General features: G+C 37.3%; 1 protein-coding gene across 4 annotated transcripts in view; it reads right to left on the reverse strand.

Annotated features, from left to right (window-relative positions):
• The window catches only part of ZBTB20 (zinc finger and BTB domain containing 20), a 764,386-nt gene that overhangs the window by 199,941 nt on the left and 547,870 nt on the right, over nt 1-16,575 (reverse strand). The window contains exon 13 of one of the 4 annotated variants that reach the window (XM_042954827.1): nt 15,586-15,763. The exons of the other annotated variants lie outside the window; for them this stretch is intronic. The gene's annotated coding sequence lies outside the window, so the exon portion shown is untranslated. The remainder of the gene's footprint in view (nt 1-15,585; nt 15,764-16,575) is intronic. 4 annotated transcript variants of the gene reach the window in all.

A 16,575-nucleotide genomic window follows, 5' to 3' on the forward strand; every position in this document is an offset into this window, starting at 1 on the left:
ACCTTTGACGTTCTTCACACAGAACACATTCAAGGCCTTCCAACTCAACACCCTGCCTAAGAGTCCTGAGTGCTTTACCCATTCCTTAAACATTTTTAAGTTCCTGGTCTAGACCAGTAGATTATGGATGTGCAGTGAGTCCTTTTGCAATGTACAATGAATTTTAATCACAACTGAAGAATCCAAATGGCTTATTGAGATCTAATGGTCACACATTTCATTAAGAGGTTAGAGCAAACATTTACTGAGGTTCTTTATGGAGAGTTCTGTATCATACTTAGGAAAATGCTGTGTACTCCCTTAGGATGTTTATAATCTTGCTGGGAATGAGGAAACAACATCATCTATAGAGGCAAAACTTCTTAATGCTTCTAGAGCAACACAAAAGTGAGTGCACATAGAATATATAAAGTCTTTAGGGTAAGCAAGAGGATAGAAGACTATGGCAGGGAGTGGTGGATATACATTTTCTAAGGTGAGAGAGAAGAGTACCATATGGTGGAGAGAGAGCATAAACAAGGACATGGAGGTGGGAAAGGGTGAGTCCTTTGACTTGGCTAAAGCAAGGTAATGACGAATAGAAGTGTCACTGCAGATGCATGGAGCTGTATGAGACACCGACTCATCTGGCTCAAAAAGATTGCCAAGATGCCTAACAGAAGCCTTTGTTCATTCTACTTTAGAGGAAACAGAAATTGATGGGGACCTTGGAGTTTGGGAAGAAAAAGAGGCCAAGGAGAATAACCCATCATAGAGGAACTTTAGAGCCAGATGAAGAATATGGATTTTAATTTATAGGTAGAATGAAGCATGTAGATTCCTAGGTCAAGAAATGAGATCAGGGGAAATAATGGCAGGAACAATTATTTTAGATGCTTAAAAGGTTTTATGAAAACGCCCTAAAGGAAGGGTGGTCTATTTCTAAATTCAGAAAGGAGATAAGGGCCACCCTTTTCAAGGCCCACTGTGAGGTCCTGAAAATGAAAAGAAAGAGGCCAATTGAAGAGATACTGTTGAGGAAGAACTGGCAGTATTCAGTGACTGAATGGAGGAGAAGGGCAAAAGAAGAGACTTTTAAAATGATTTTAGTGCTAGGGCTTGAGGAAAGGGTATCATGGAGAGTAACTGGGAAATAAAATGGATGGCTGGAGTGGAAGATGCTTTCGGCAGTGATGGGATATTCAAATGATTAGGAACGTGTGTGCTTGTGTGTGTGTGTGTGTGTGTGTAAACTATAGACATGCAGGTCAGATTTAGGAGTAATGTCTCCTTTTCCCTAATGTTATGTGACAGTTCACAACTTTCATTCAATTATCTACTTCTTTATTAAACAAATATTTATCAAGTCCCTACTACATGTAAGGTTTACAAGAAGATGGTGCATAAGGCTTACGGTAAGGAAATATAAAAGTTCCACCCTTAAATGGAAAATGGCTTAAACTTTATAGCAAAATTATTTAAAGGGTGCATTTTTAGTTTTTATGTTATTTTCTATTGTTTGTAATTCTTAAGTCAAAGACATAGTAGTGCTTTCATCATGATAGATGTGCCATCTCAACACAATTTATAATCAAGTAATTTTTCTTAGTGTACCTGGATATCTTCTTTTTTTTTTCTCAAATAGCATTTATGCATTTACATGAAGCCAATGAATAAGGTGCCTTTACAGCAGGTTTACATTTATACTCAGATCAGTCTTAATCAAAAATCTTGTGGTTCCCTAAAAGGGGTACATGTGTATGTGCATATTCTCTGCCTCACTCAGATTTGGGGCTTATGGCCATGGAATCAGAACTACTGTCAATTATATTTTGGATTCCTGCTTGTCTGGAGGTAAGAAGAGAAAGGAAAATTCGTGCTTATTTTGCACAAAGCACTGTGCAGGAATCCAAAGGTTGTAGCCTCTGTTCATCCTTAATTCAGGTATGAGGAAAACTGTGGGAAGTCTACCTGTAGCACTGATCTCTTTTATCATCTCCCTTTTCTCATGCAACTGATACCTAAAGAACCAGAGAGCTCCAGGAGATCAGTTAGTCTCAAAATTGAGTTCATCTACAAGTGCATCAAGAGGAAACCAAGTTTTAAAAACATGGCCAAATTATTTTTTTAAACAATTTATAAAGTAAAAGAAGCACAGAAAATGGATGTAGGAATCTCATTTTTTCATAATTATTAAGATCTGAAAACCTACTTTGAAGAAAATCAGTCATGGGTAAGAAAATCATTTCTTTACAGTGGTTAAAGGAAAAAGCACCCAAAGAAATAAACAAACATATGAAAGCCTCTTAATATACCAAGGCATTACTATATTTATTTCTGACCTTTGACTACTGAGAAAATATGAAGGATGACAATTCTATAGCTATTCTATATAATGGCAGATGTTCCTCTTATTGAAGAAAAAATCTTTTTAAGAAATTTCACTAAATACTATCTAACCAAGGAGAATTGTGTGTTCACTTCAGATAGTCCTTTCACCAGTCCTTAGAATTACAAAAAATACCTTTTATTAAGCAGGCCACCTTTCGGTAGTGTGTTAAATACTTTCTTTAAGATGGATTCAGTGTTATATAGTACATGACCTAGTAGAGTGGGAAGACTATCTACAAAAATACTTCTATCAGTCCTATATTTCTACCTACTTCACTTGAATATTACCAAATTAATGGCAAAGTCCTTTTACATGTTCAATGTATATCTTCGATGCTGAAGTTTTTCACCTAGTAATAGTACCACAATGGCTCCTCCTATCTTAAATCCATGCAGCACAATCCATTCTCTACTAGACCATCGTTTTCTTTTTGTAAACCAAAATTTGGCTTTCACACAGCAATTTCTACCAGACTATAAAAGTGCTAATGATGCCTGATTTAGGACATAAACAATTTAATGCTGTCCTCCTTTGAGCCTTTCTCTTTTTTCATTTCCCTAATCATCACACTAAGGATATTCTTTCCTAGAAAGCTGTGGACAGGGTAAATTCCACAATGAGTTACGAACTGATTATTTTTATTTATTTATTCACTGATGCTGATATTAGACTTTGGTGAACATGTAAGTTAAGCAGTGCACCTTGAACCTGATATTTTTCTTGCTTGAACAACCGACCCCAGCTACTCCATTTCTACTGCTTTGCTTTTACCACTGTGCTTCCTCAATTTTCCTTCCATAAAATATTCTTTCTGCTTCTATATAACCATATCTTCTTTCATTATTTTTCCCTCACTTATCACATTCAATCCTATTTTTCTTATGTAATTAAAATATTTCCTGAGTACATTTTGGCTCAGTGGTAGTTGTGTTTACATCACTATTCCATAGTTTGTTTGATTACTTGTATAGAGCATATACATTCATCAAACTGATTCACATTCCCTGTAAATGGACTGAAATCCAAATTGCAAGTTGATTTGTCCATAGCTTTGTGTTAAGCATGATGCCAGACAAGACTACTATTCTTTAATTCTATTTCTTCTTCACTTATGGAGGAAGATTGAAGACAACAAGTGTGTTGTTTTAGCCTTCTAATTTTTTTTGGTTGTCTTTAAGTATTTCCATTTATCCTTTAGGAAGAAAATTATAATTTCTTATTTTCTGGTCCCATTCACAATCTCTTAGTTTTCTTCCAGTTTGTGTATTTGTTCTCCATTTAAAAAGTCATAATTTATGAGTTATCTTTTGAACATACAGAGTCTTAAGATGATTTTTTAAAAAGAGGATCTGGAGGGGGCGCCTGGATGACTCAGTTGGTTAAGTGTCCGACTTCGGCTCAGGTCATGATCTCGTGGTTCATAGGTTCGAGCCCCTGGGCTCTGTGTTGACAGGTCAGAGCCTGAAGCCTGCTTCAGATTCTGTCTCCCTCTCTCTGCCCCTCTCCTGCTCACGCTTTCTCTCTCTCTCAAAAGTAAATAAACATTAAAAAAAAAAATAGAGAGGATCTGGAGTAAAATATGCCTGAGCATCTGAAACAAAGGGAGCTTATAGACTCACAAGGATTAAAAATATTTTTATTGTCTTCCTAATTTTGAATATAAAGATGCTTTTATCTATCAGTGTGTCCTATAAGTAGTATGGGAAATTGTCAAGAAAAATTTCTGTTTCCAATGAAAGAGATTCAGTTTGAGTTACAATATTTATTGAGAATCTACTCTAAGACTTTATACCAAGTAAAGTTATTTCACTTGAAGAATTCATACCTCGCAGAGGAATTAGACAAATTACAGATGATGATGATGATGATGATGATGATGATACAAATTAGGTATTAACTTTCATAAAAGAAGCACCAAAATTTTGTTAGGGAGTGTTTATAGGAAGAATCAATGACCTTTGCTACAGACAGAGGTGAAGAGAAGAAGGCAAGAAAGGCTTCATAAACATAGTGGCATTTGAGATGGGCCTGAAGGAAAGATACATTTGACAGAGAGAAGTGAAGATAGAGGTGTATATAAGCAACCAAGTAAAGAGTGTTAGATCAAAAGTGGGTTATTGAGAAAAAAAATGCTTTCCCTTGGAAACCATAGATAATATTTTGGATTTTATTCTTGCAAATAATTCTAAGCAAAGTTGCCACTCACCCATTGGTGTGAGTGGTATTCAATGTAAATATTCTTCTAGCCTATAAGGTACAATAGTTTTGAAGCCAGAAAGGATTAAGTATGTGTAATGATGTGACTAGACATACCCTGATTGTGCCCAGATGTTTCTGTAAGCTTCTCAATATGGTCTTCAAGGAAAACAGCTCGCAGAACTTTTATTGTTTTAGAACACTTTTAATTCTATAAATAAATGGAAACTCATCTGCAGCTAAAAACATGGACATTCTGGATATAGGTATATATTTACGATTACAACTTCTCTATATTTCCTTACTATTTTGTCTCTAGCTAAAATTCTCTGGAAATGAATATCAAGGGTTATCAAATACAATCCAAAAAGATCATGAAGTCAAGGACAGTGAAGTTTTACTTGACTTTTGGAGTTACTTGACTCTTATTTTTGTTGTTGTTGTTGTTGTTGTTGTTTGCTTGTTTGTTTTTACTTCTTTTAGTCATTCACTAATCAGTTCCACATTAGAGCCACTGAAATAATAGAAAGGTTACAGAGACTCAAATAAATGTTCTTATGGCCAGTTTCCAAACAGCACCAAATTAATGAAGGAAATGGTTAAAGTCAAAGAGCTTTTTCTCTGACATGGATTTCTAAACAATATAATTATGGTTCACTCCATGGTTATGAGTTTTAAGAGCTCCCACAAAAAAGTCTTTGCTGCAGATGTGGCCACCAGCTGCTCTACCAGACAATTTGATCCATGTTTGTAGTTATTTTAAAGCACACATGTGTGTGTGTACACACACACACACACATGCACACGCACACTCACACACAATCTTTTTGTGTTTGGTAAAGTAAGATAAAGCTAGACACAAAGGTCAGGTATTCCAATATGGTCTCTTTCTATTTGCTCTTTCATGACCAACACGGAAGCTTAGAAGGTTGATACATGTGAATATTGTGCCTATTATTTTGTGTTAGATTTTTGACTTCAGAATTATTGTTTTCAATAACACTTTTTTATATAAACACAAAAAATAATTCCAAGTTGAACTACTGATACTGTGTCACTTCAAGAAGTGTCCTCAACATAGCTTCGAAATTTACCGTCTTCTCTCCAAATTATCTCATAGGGCAGTTATATGGTATCTTGCCAATAAAACAACTGAGAGTAATACCTCATGCTCAGCTGGGCATTTAGACTTGAGAAGCAATCCAGTCCAAGCCTTTACCATAGGACTGCCAAAACAATTGGATATTAGGGACTTATAAAAGACTTTAAGAGCTCTACCATTTTGTATTCTATATAGATGTATGATGTGGTATGCGAAGTGTTAATGCTTTATGAGAACAGTAGCTCAACTTTTACCAATTTCTGGCATGTGCATTAAGTTATTTTATAGGAAAAATATAATAGATTAAAAGCATAATTTAACTTTACTTTTCCTGAACATGTAACCTCTTCTTACCAACCTTCTTAAAGTATTTTTTTGATCTTTGGGAGATCAGTGAAAACAGAATTTTGTGTTTGATTATGTGTACATTTACTAAAAGTATACAGGGCTTCCTTTTTCTGATGCTATTAGAAATGTGTTACAGCTTTCCTAACCCAACCTTACTATTAGGCTGGTCAAATTATTTACAATGAACACCATAAATTCATGATACAACTTATCTGGTACATTCCTTCTACTTGTAGTTTGAAAATGTGCTGTTCAATACTGAAATGGCTCAAATATAATCATATTTTATTTCAAGAGAAGCAATGACTCCATCACCAATTAACTTTGCCCTAATGGAACTAATACAGTGTACAAGTTCAGGAATGGGTAGATGAGAAGAGGAAGGGAGAATGAAACTTACTCCCTTGCTAGGTTCCGCAGAATAGCTTCCTTATTCCCACAGTGTGACATTTCTCTTCCTTATTTCTAGCATAAAGTCAATAGCCTTAAAAATCTTCTACATAGAGGTTTGTGTCTCCCCCGCTTTAAAAAATATAAAGATAAACTTGCAAGAAAAAGATGTCTCCTGCTAAACTGTAGTATCAGATTAAACAGTTATCAAGCCCAATTTGAAGAGGTAGTCATAACTTCATACTACCTTTCTATCCTTGTCTGCTTCACAGATCTGAGGATGGGGGTCACAGCTAGCTGATCCCTTTGGGTTGGAAAGCCTTTCCAGATGAGGTCATCATTTTCATTACTCTGTTTCTTTTCTCTCACTAGAGTGTGTTTCTAAAGGCAACCGAGGACCTCTTTAGTGAAATATTGAAGGCAGGGGATGCCTGGAATGATTAAAAGAAACAAAGCTTTCCCATAGCACTTGTCCTTTTCTCTGTAAGGAGATGAGGTAATATATAATCTCCTTCCTATATTACTACCACAAGGGCAATTTGAGGGAGGAAGAGATGGATTTCTGGGAGTGAAATCTTACTGCATAGTCAGGGCTATTTTCAGAAGGGCTTATCTTCAATACCCTCATTTCAGAATTGGTCTCTTTGCTCAGAGGAGTACCTTGAGCAGCACCAAGAAACCCCCATCTTCAAGGTAAGAATGAAAGTCATTTCCTTGCTGTAGAATATCTGATGAAGAAAAAGAAAGATGAAAAAACTAAAACAAGAGATTCTGCTAATAAAAGGTGATGCATATGAATAAATGTCAAATCTTTCTGCTATTTCTCATGTGGTTTGTGTGTGACACTTCATTTGATCTTTTGCTCTGCAGTTTCTACCACCAGACCACACACACACGTAATCTGGACAGGCAGCTAGTTTGCGTATATACAAATTAAATAGCCTCAAGTGCCAGTAGACCTCTGCATCTTTTTAATACCCCAATAACTGCTTCAAGTAGGAATGGTTACAGAGAACCTTACTGTAGGACATGGAATTCGCACTTGCCAAAGAAATCACTGCACGTGTAAATTAGAAACTAATCATCACTTCCTCTCTGGATACAGTGGCAGCTTTGCCCGAGTTTATGTTGAAATATACATTTTTATGAAATATTTCTCACTGTAGTCAGCATCAATTTAGAAGTATCAAACATTGAGTCCCAGTTCTAGCACACCAGAAAACCAGGGAGGGAAGACCTGAAAAAGGAAATTGACAAAGTCCTGGACTTTTCTTACACTTTAAGAAGCTAATTGTATTTGTAAATGCCTGGTTAAAAACCTGACAATTGTCAGTGACAACTGTCACTGCCAGACTATTCCTGGGCTTCCTCATCATATACTTTTCCCCTAAAGTCTCTCATGGAACTGAAGGGCTTCCAGAGATGAAAATGAACTTGACAATCATGTTGCAACTCAAACAGATACTGATTCTTTTCGTCACTTTTTAATTCATTGCAGATGGTGTAAATGGGATGTTTACTGGCTGGCAGGTAATGAGTCTTGTTGTAGATAATAGTGATGGACGGAATCTCACGCCTGTTGACAGCCTCACATCTCAGCAGCTGTATGTGGCTATCACCCATTGCTTGGCAGCACATACAATATCGTGACAGGATGCAAGTCAAGTCCATTTCCCCCAACAGAAATGATGATTTGTACACCTGAACCTCACAAGGTCACATATGAGTTGCCCTGATTTCATCCTCACTGTCCACATGGGTAGACAGTCTAAGATGTGATCTAATGTCTACTGCTCTAAAAGGAAAATGTAATCTGTTTAAACATCCAAACACTCCTCTTCCCAGGTACCACCATTCATCACAACTGTCAGTGCTTCTGTGGAAGAGTAATGACCCTCAGGCATGGGATAATGCTCCATAGGGGCCTTATGAATGCCACTGCCAAGCACAGAAATTGATCGGTTTTCAGTGGGGCTGGTATGTGCATCATGAAAGACCTGCACTTACTCACTAAATTACAAGTGGCTGTTTACCCCTTATACAATAAAGCCAGGGTTAGGGAGCCACAGACCCTGCTGATTTTAATTGTCCCAAACATGTGAGCACTAGATTTGGACTCGTCAGTGAGATAGATTTAAACAGCTTGAAACTGAAGTTGGATCAGAGTCATTCAAAAATACATTGGAAGATAACACAGGTATTGTTGCCTTCCACTCCTTCTGCTTTTCTTTTTTTTATTCTATCAATGGAAGGCAACAATATCCCACCATCCAATATAAACACAATTAAAAAAAAACCGGAATAAGCATGCCAGTGAGAAATTAACTGTTTCCTTCCTGTGGGTGTTCCTTCACCTCTGGATTTGTCTACACATTCTTTCTACAAAGTAGGATAAAGATGAACAGCTATGTAATATGAACTCATGATTTTCAAAGTGTCTCCCGACAGATCTGTTTCCTCATCTAACCTATGCTGACCTTTTTCTTTTGATTCCTTCTACCCTCCCAATCTCAACGGCATTTACTATCAAATCTTGTTGGGAGATAGGATATCTTGCACTCTATAGACTATTCATACCTTGATAAATGATCTATCACTATGAAAGTTTCATCCAAAATGTATCTCTTCCTCAGCTCTCGAGCATCCTTTTTAAATCTGTATATTCTCTTGTGATTTCTTTTGATCCTATCTCCTTTAGTTCTAGTAGTAGTACTCTATCTTCAAGGCTTTTAGATTCTAGAAAGGGCACCATATTTTTCATATTTCTGTGATGTGAATTCCTAATATACTTCTGATTTCTAATTTCTGTCCAATCATTTTTTTTGTTTTCTTTTTAAACCTGATAGCATTAAACACTTAACAACTATAGTTTATCTTTTAGTAAATAAGTTTTGAATGTCCTGTTATTTTATTAGATCATAATATTTTTAAGCTTTTCCTTTTTTAGGGGGTAAAATAGGGACGCCAAACTGAAGGGAAAATAAATGATACCCTTCAGGATGTGACATCTACATTAACTCACAAAGCATCAGTTGGTCTTGCCTTGGAAATTATTTTCCAACCTGTATGAGTTGAATGGCTCAACATGACTAAATGAAGAAAACCACATCTTTTGCTCACAATGACTCATTCCATTTTTAAGAAAATTTACTAAGTAGTGAATCACCTTGTGAAATCATTTCAGTTTGGAGAGCTCTTTCTGCTTGGGAGTTCTCTGTTCTCTTGGCAGTTCAGGGTTATGCCAAGCTTAGCTATACATTTGGTGTTCACAAAATTCTGCTTATTAATATCTTTAGTGATGGGACTCAGACACTTTCTTGGGAAGAGAAACTTACAATTAGAGAAATTTTAATAATTAATGCGATATACCAATGAGATAATGAAATTGGGAGCTCTCAGTATACTGCCAGGGATGAAGAAATCTTTTTGAGAATTAGGAATATGCTAGAAGACAATAAAAAAGATCAGATAGTGAACTGAGCAAAATGACCTTTGATGTAAAGCGTCAGCTAGAAATGTCAATCCAATTCAGGACTGGATACAAAGGGACATTGTGTTGCTGAGCAGAGAGGTATTAAGTTACCTGATTATCTTCTCTGGAAGAATGCATTATGGTTTAGACACTTTTATTACCTGAAAGATGTAGACAAATCAGGGAAGATTAACAACCAGTTTTATTAGGAGGTAGCAGATGAGCTGGCATGAATAGTACTGGTTGTTAAGAGTTCTGTATTCTCTTCTCAGCTTTGATATTCTCTCACGTGGGAATAGTCATTCTTGAAATTTAGATAGGATAATTTACATTCTGTTCCCCAAAGAAAGGGCAGTTTGAGAACTGGAGGGAAGGAAAGGTTTAAAAAAGCATAAAGACCTGAAGTGGCAAAAGGGCAGGAAATTCTATTACAGGATTAATAGAACATTAAAACAACAACAACAAACAACAACAGTAATAACCATTTGTTAAGCCTTCACTTAAATAAGTTCAGTGCATTTAGTATTTGCAACAGGTCTTTCATATATAGTACCTAATTGTTTCCGGCCCATGAAATAAGGCTATTTCATAATACTATACTATTATACTCAAGTTTCCCTGGAAATATAATTTGCATTATATTCATTCCAGGATCTCTGATTATGAAATTCAACATCACTTTCAGTTAGTTACCTTTCACTCTAGTGCAATTTGCTCACCCTGTGCCACTTACTCTGAAGCTGTAACTTATAGTCTCATAGGAATGGCAGTTGGAAAAGGCTACTGCCCCTTGCCTTCTGAATGATTTTCTAGACGTATTTTTATACATAGTTGCATATTTTACCAACCTGCATTATTTATGAGTGTCATTGAGCAATGATTAATATAATTTTCTAGCTTATTAGTGAAAATAAGTTGTTTATAAACTAACAATACATCACTGTTTTTACACAGGTCATTATTCTTGGGTGTATTTATTATGGTTTACCATTTATTAAAGGATTTCAGTTGGTTGACAAAGTATAATAGAACTAAAATTCTTGTAAGCAATGTCGGTGACTCACTAAAGCTCCAATACATTACACTAACATCAACTCCTGGACTTAATCTTTTAATTTGATTGGGAAACACCTATGAACAACAGAATCCCTTGCTTTCCTGATGTTCAATCAAGTTACATTTGCCTCTAACCCCTGTAAGTGATCTTCTCTGTGGACTAGTTTGAGTGGTAGATGGTGGTGAGAAGCAGAACATTTAAACCCATTAGTTAAAAGGGGCAGAAGAAGAGTTCAGAAGACTTGTGATCTTAAGCTGGTCTGAGGAAAACAGAAGAAGCAGACTTGTAGTGAACCTTAGTGAAATAGGCCCAAACTCTCCCTGGCATCCTTATCTACTGAGGTTCCTGATTGCTGGTGACTTCCTCAGTGATGTTAACAATCCTCTCCCCACCAAATAACTGCTTCATTTGCCAGTATCATTAGGCTTTGTTCATATTTCCTTTCTTCCTTCTCTCAGGAAGAACATTTGTAGGCCAAAACAATCCTTTAGTAGGCCAAAAACATAAGAGATGCTATATTTCATAATTCCGTTTCTGCTCTCTTGGCTGGTCAACATAAGATATCTCGAATTTTCTGTGAGGCCATATAGATGTGGCCATGAGACTATAATCTTCAGCTTTGGGTGTCTTCTTAACTATTAACTATTTACTTAACTTCTTAACTATTAACTAACTTAACTATTCTCTTCTTGCTCCCCTATACTCCATTTTCTTTATACAGCAACAACAATTTCTTTCTTAAAAAAAATTTTTTTTAATGTATATTTATTTTTGAGAGAGACAGAGATAGAGTGCGAGTGGGGGAGGGCAGAGAGAGAGAGAGACACAGAATCTGAGGCAGGCTCCAGGCTCCGAGCTATCAGCACAGAGCCCTATGCAGGGCTGGAACTCACGAACCGGAAGATCATGACCTGAGCTGAAGTCAGGTGCTTAACCAACTGAGCCACCCAGTCACCCCAACAATGATTTCTTTAAATCAGAAATCAGACCCTTCCATGTAAGTCTCCAATGGTTGCCCAATGCAACTAGAATAAAATCCAAACTGCTCAGTGTGAAGCCTATATAATCTGGCTCCTGACTGTTTTTCTGATCACATCTCCAATATACTTTTCCTTATTCACTGACCTTTCATAATTCACATGCCTAGCTCATTTTAATCTCTGAGTCTTTGCTATTCCACTCTGCTTGAAATGCTTTTCCTCCAAATTTTCATATGTTGCTGGTTTCTGACATCATTCAAGTCTCAGCCACATGCCATCTCCTTACATGCTATTTATATTAGGTTATACTCTTGTTTTCTTCTTTTCATTCATTGGTGTATGTTAGTGCGTTTACATATTTATTGACTATATCCTCTAACTAGAATGCCCCTGAGGAAAGGGGACCTTGTGAGTCCCACTCACTATTATATTCCCAGTGCCTACAACAGTAGGGGCTCCATAAATATTTGCTAAATGAATGAATAAATAAATGACTGAATAATAAAAGAATGGACAGTAAACAAGGACAATACCAGTGCTTTTCAGTGGTTCTTCAAATGCATCTCAAATGTTCTAAAAACAAAAATGTACATTCATAGCACATCAGCATCAAAAGTATTAATTTTATTAATTAAAAGCCTGGACCTTAGTGTACATTGATGACTGGTCCAAACTCATGTGGCAAAATAGTATTGCATAGGTCTGGTCTTGAATCACGTCAGACCAGTCAGTTCCAGAGTGTTTTTTTGAGAACACAATTGTAAACCAAGGATAATTAATCTGAGGTCTGTCATTAGGCTTAAGGGAGTCTATGAATCCTTTCACAGGGTGTTGTCCATCTTTGGGGAGATGGTTCACAGCTTTCTTGAGATTATTAATGGAAGCCTTAAACCAAAAGAAGCTAGAAATCCTTTTAAGCAAACCCATTCTTTTTTTTTAATGTTTATTTATTTTGGGGAGAAATAGCAAATCAGGGAGGAGCAGTGAGAGAGGGAGACAGAGGATCTGAAGTGCGCCCTGCACTAACAGCAGAGAGCCCGATGCAGGGCTTGAACCCACAAACCGTGAGATCATGTCCTGAGCCTAAGGCAGATGCTTAACTGACTGAGCCACCCAGGCACCCCAGGCAATACCATTCTAAAGCATTTGCTATGCTATCTTCCTATGTGGTAGCATATGCTTTAAAAAAAATTTTTTTTAATCTTTATTTATTTTTGAGAGAGATACAGAGTGTGAGCAGGGGAGGAGCAGAGAGAGAGAGGGAGACACAGAATCTGAAGCAGGCTCCAGGCTCTGAGCTGTCAGCGCAGAGTCCGACAGGGGGCTTGAACTCACAAACCATGAGATCATGACCTGAGCCGAAGTTGGACGCTCAACAGACTGAGCCACCCAGGCGCCCCAAGCTTTTTTTTTTTTTTTTTTTTTAAGTTTATTCATTTATTTCGAGAGAGAGAAAAAGATGAGCAGGGAGGGGCAGAGAGAGACAGGGAAAGAGTATCTGTGCTAAAAGCATGGACCTCGATGTGGAGCTCGATCTCATGAACTGTGAGATCATGGCCTAGGCCGAAATCGAGTCCCACGCTTAACCAACGGAGCCACCCGGGTGCCCCTCATGATTTAACTGTTATTTTTTGGAATAGCACATGACATACATGTCTGTATCCTCCACTCTGCTAAAACACCTTTGGCCAGTGGGATTTAATCTCATTTTTACCTGAATAGGTTAGGCATAAGCATCTTATTAGCCTAAACCTCTATATAGACATTTATTAATTTTACAATTTTAGGAGAAATTTTTAATCTTAGTCCTAGAAGATTTAAATGAGATAACACAGGGTATGTTGAACCATATAAAACTGCCATTTCTGTGGATGAAAAACTGACAAAGTGAAATGGTTCAACCTGTGGTAAGTATTCAAATGTCAACTGTGATTGCTCTTGGAGAAGCAATTCTCACTTTATAGTCCTCCCTTCCTGTAAATATTTCACTCATGTGAAATGTATTATTGGTAAGTGGTGCTGGGGGATGGGGCTGAATTTGCCCATGATTTTAATTTATAATACATAGGCTTTCTTAATTCTTACCACAGCAGGTACCTCCAAATGATACCACAGAGACAGCCTGGAGAATGGGCTTTAGAAGATGAAATTCATAGTCCCCAGATGCACTTTTAACTGGACAGCTTTTAAATGGAGATCAAATCCATGGAGCAGATTCATGGGTTCTATATTGGTCTCTTATTGTTGCTTAACCAAGTATTACAGTCTTAATGGCTTACAAAACAGGAATTTTTTTACAGTTCTAGAAGACAGAAGGCCCCAAATCAAGGTGCAGGACTGCATTCTTTCTGGAGCTTCCAGAGAAGACTCCCCCTTCTCATCTTCTCCAGCTTCTCAATGCAGCCTGCATTCCTTGGCTCATGGCCCTTCCTCCACCTTCAGAGGCAGCTATCTTTCATCTCATTGTCTCTGAGGTTCTGCTTCATCCTCACATCCTCTTCTCTGATTCTGACCCTATCGCTTCCTTCTTCCTCTTCCAAGGACTATTGTGGTTATATCAGGACCACCCAGATAATCCAGTATAATCTTTCCATCTCATGATCCTTAACTAACATCTGCAAAGTCCCTTTTGCCATGTCAGGCAACATATTCACAGGTTCTGAAGATTAGGATAGAGAGGAGTTACCATGCTGTGTATCACAGGAACCAAAATTGCCCAGATACCTAAATTTCAAATAGCAAGCAAGAGAGTATTTTACTTCTTTAAAGCTCCCATCACGGTAAGCTGCATAGAAGGGTTTACACATACCCTCATATAATTTTTAAAGAGACGGAAATTTACAACTCTTCAGCTTCCCTTTTGGCACATGCGTATGGAAATCATAGTCTTACTTTTGGTTTGTAGTGTCTTATTTTACTCCTTTACCCATTTTGAGTTAATCCTTCTTCTATTCCAACTGGTCCCTTTTTGCAGAATTCATACCGCTATCCCTAGCCAAAGAATGATCAGTATGACAAATTCTCTCAGCACTACCTTCTACCAACTCTGAGAATAAAAGGTTGGGTTTTTTTTTAGCCAAGAACCAACCAGGAGAGTTTCAGTGTAGCTCATCACACCTTTCTGTGCCCTTCCTTTGGGCACTAATATATACAACCTGTCTCTGAGGGCTAACCAGCATTTTCAGGTATTGACACAAATGACTCCACCATGAGAAATCCCTTCTTTCAGCTCCTTGTTTGGATAAATGTAACTCAAATGTCTTCCTTCTTCTTTCACCTAAAATATCTGCTCTCTTGACCTACATCTCCTCTGTCCACTATCTCCTGTGAACACGAGCCCACACACATTTAAGCCTCCGCAGCACGGGCCCATCGTGACAGCCTAACATCCTTGTCCTGCTGGAAACTATTCAGCATCCAGAGGACCATCTTTATGCTGATAACACTAAAATATAAAATAATGCCAACAGCTGGTGCTACAAATGGCTTTTAAAAACGATGTTCATTCACTAAAATTCCTCTTGCTACTTTTGACATGAAACACGCAGTCTCTAATTATTCTGATCAAGACGGTGAAATACAAAAACAAACTTTAATTGTGTTTAACAGATATTTAATCAGGACTCACTGAACTACAGATTAAAGCTGAAATTCATAAACCATAATTACCCGATTGTCGCAATCTTTTGGTCCACATTCTCCTTCCGTCTGGGCGTCTGGCACCTTGCCCCGAATTTCTTTTACTGTCTTCTCAGCTTCGTTACTGTTCATGTTTTTCCAGCAGAGATTTAGCACAGATTACAAAATATCTGTTCTTGGCAACTTTCTTCATTAGCTTTTTTTCCCCCTTGCAAAAAAGTTTATTTATTTATTTTTTTCCTACCAGAGTAGCTGGAACAGGCATACGTTTAGGGTGCTTCTGTGACACCAACTAATTATATAGTTATCAGGAGATAATACGGTAGCGATAACTAGCGTTACTATAGTTATCACGTAGGTATCATGCAATTTGTCCAGTATGCCAAGCGGTATGTCCCAGTCACCATGTAATTACCTCATGTCACTACTGCATTGTTTTATGGAAAATGCTTATCTCTCCCTAACAAAACCTTTCCACCACATTTGAAAATAAGTAATAAAAAGAAGTGGAATTCTGAGTTCTCATTTCCAGGACTGCTCATTTCCAGTAAGATGTCATGTGAATTAAGAGAAACACCTGTCCTCTCCTAAAATTTTGGTTAAGGAGCAAATGGAGCACTTCTATTTTCTTTTGCTTCATTCCGTCCAGGTGAGAGAAGTAATTACCAACAATACATACATTTTCTTTTTCTTTTTTTCCTAAAAAAGCAAAGTAACAAACAAAACATACCAAAAAACCCACCGCACCCCACCCTATTTACTTAGGATTCGTTTAGTCTGGCACTTCCCCCCTACTCTTCCCTTTCAAATCTCAGTCACTCACATTTGTTTTTTCCTAGAATTATGGTGTAAATCATTCTTAACAAGCTAGCTTGAAACTTGTCTCACTCGGTAGAAACATTTAACGCCACTGTAATTGAAACACGGAACTGCAAGCTTGAAACTCTTTCTAACTATTTTTTTTGGGCCACTCTTCAGAAGGACACACAGAGCTTCCCTTGCCGTGCAATAACCCCTGTG

The sequence above is a fragment of the Panthera leo genome, chromosome C2 (assembly GCF_018350215.1).
Source record: "Panthera leo isolate Ple1 chromosome C2, P.leo_Ple1_pat1.1, whole genome shotgun sequence".
Classification (NCBI taxonomy): Eukaryota; Metazoa; Chordata; class Mammalia; order Carnivora; family Felidae; genus Panthera; species Panthera leo.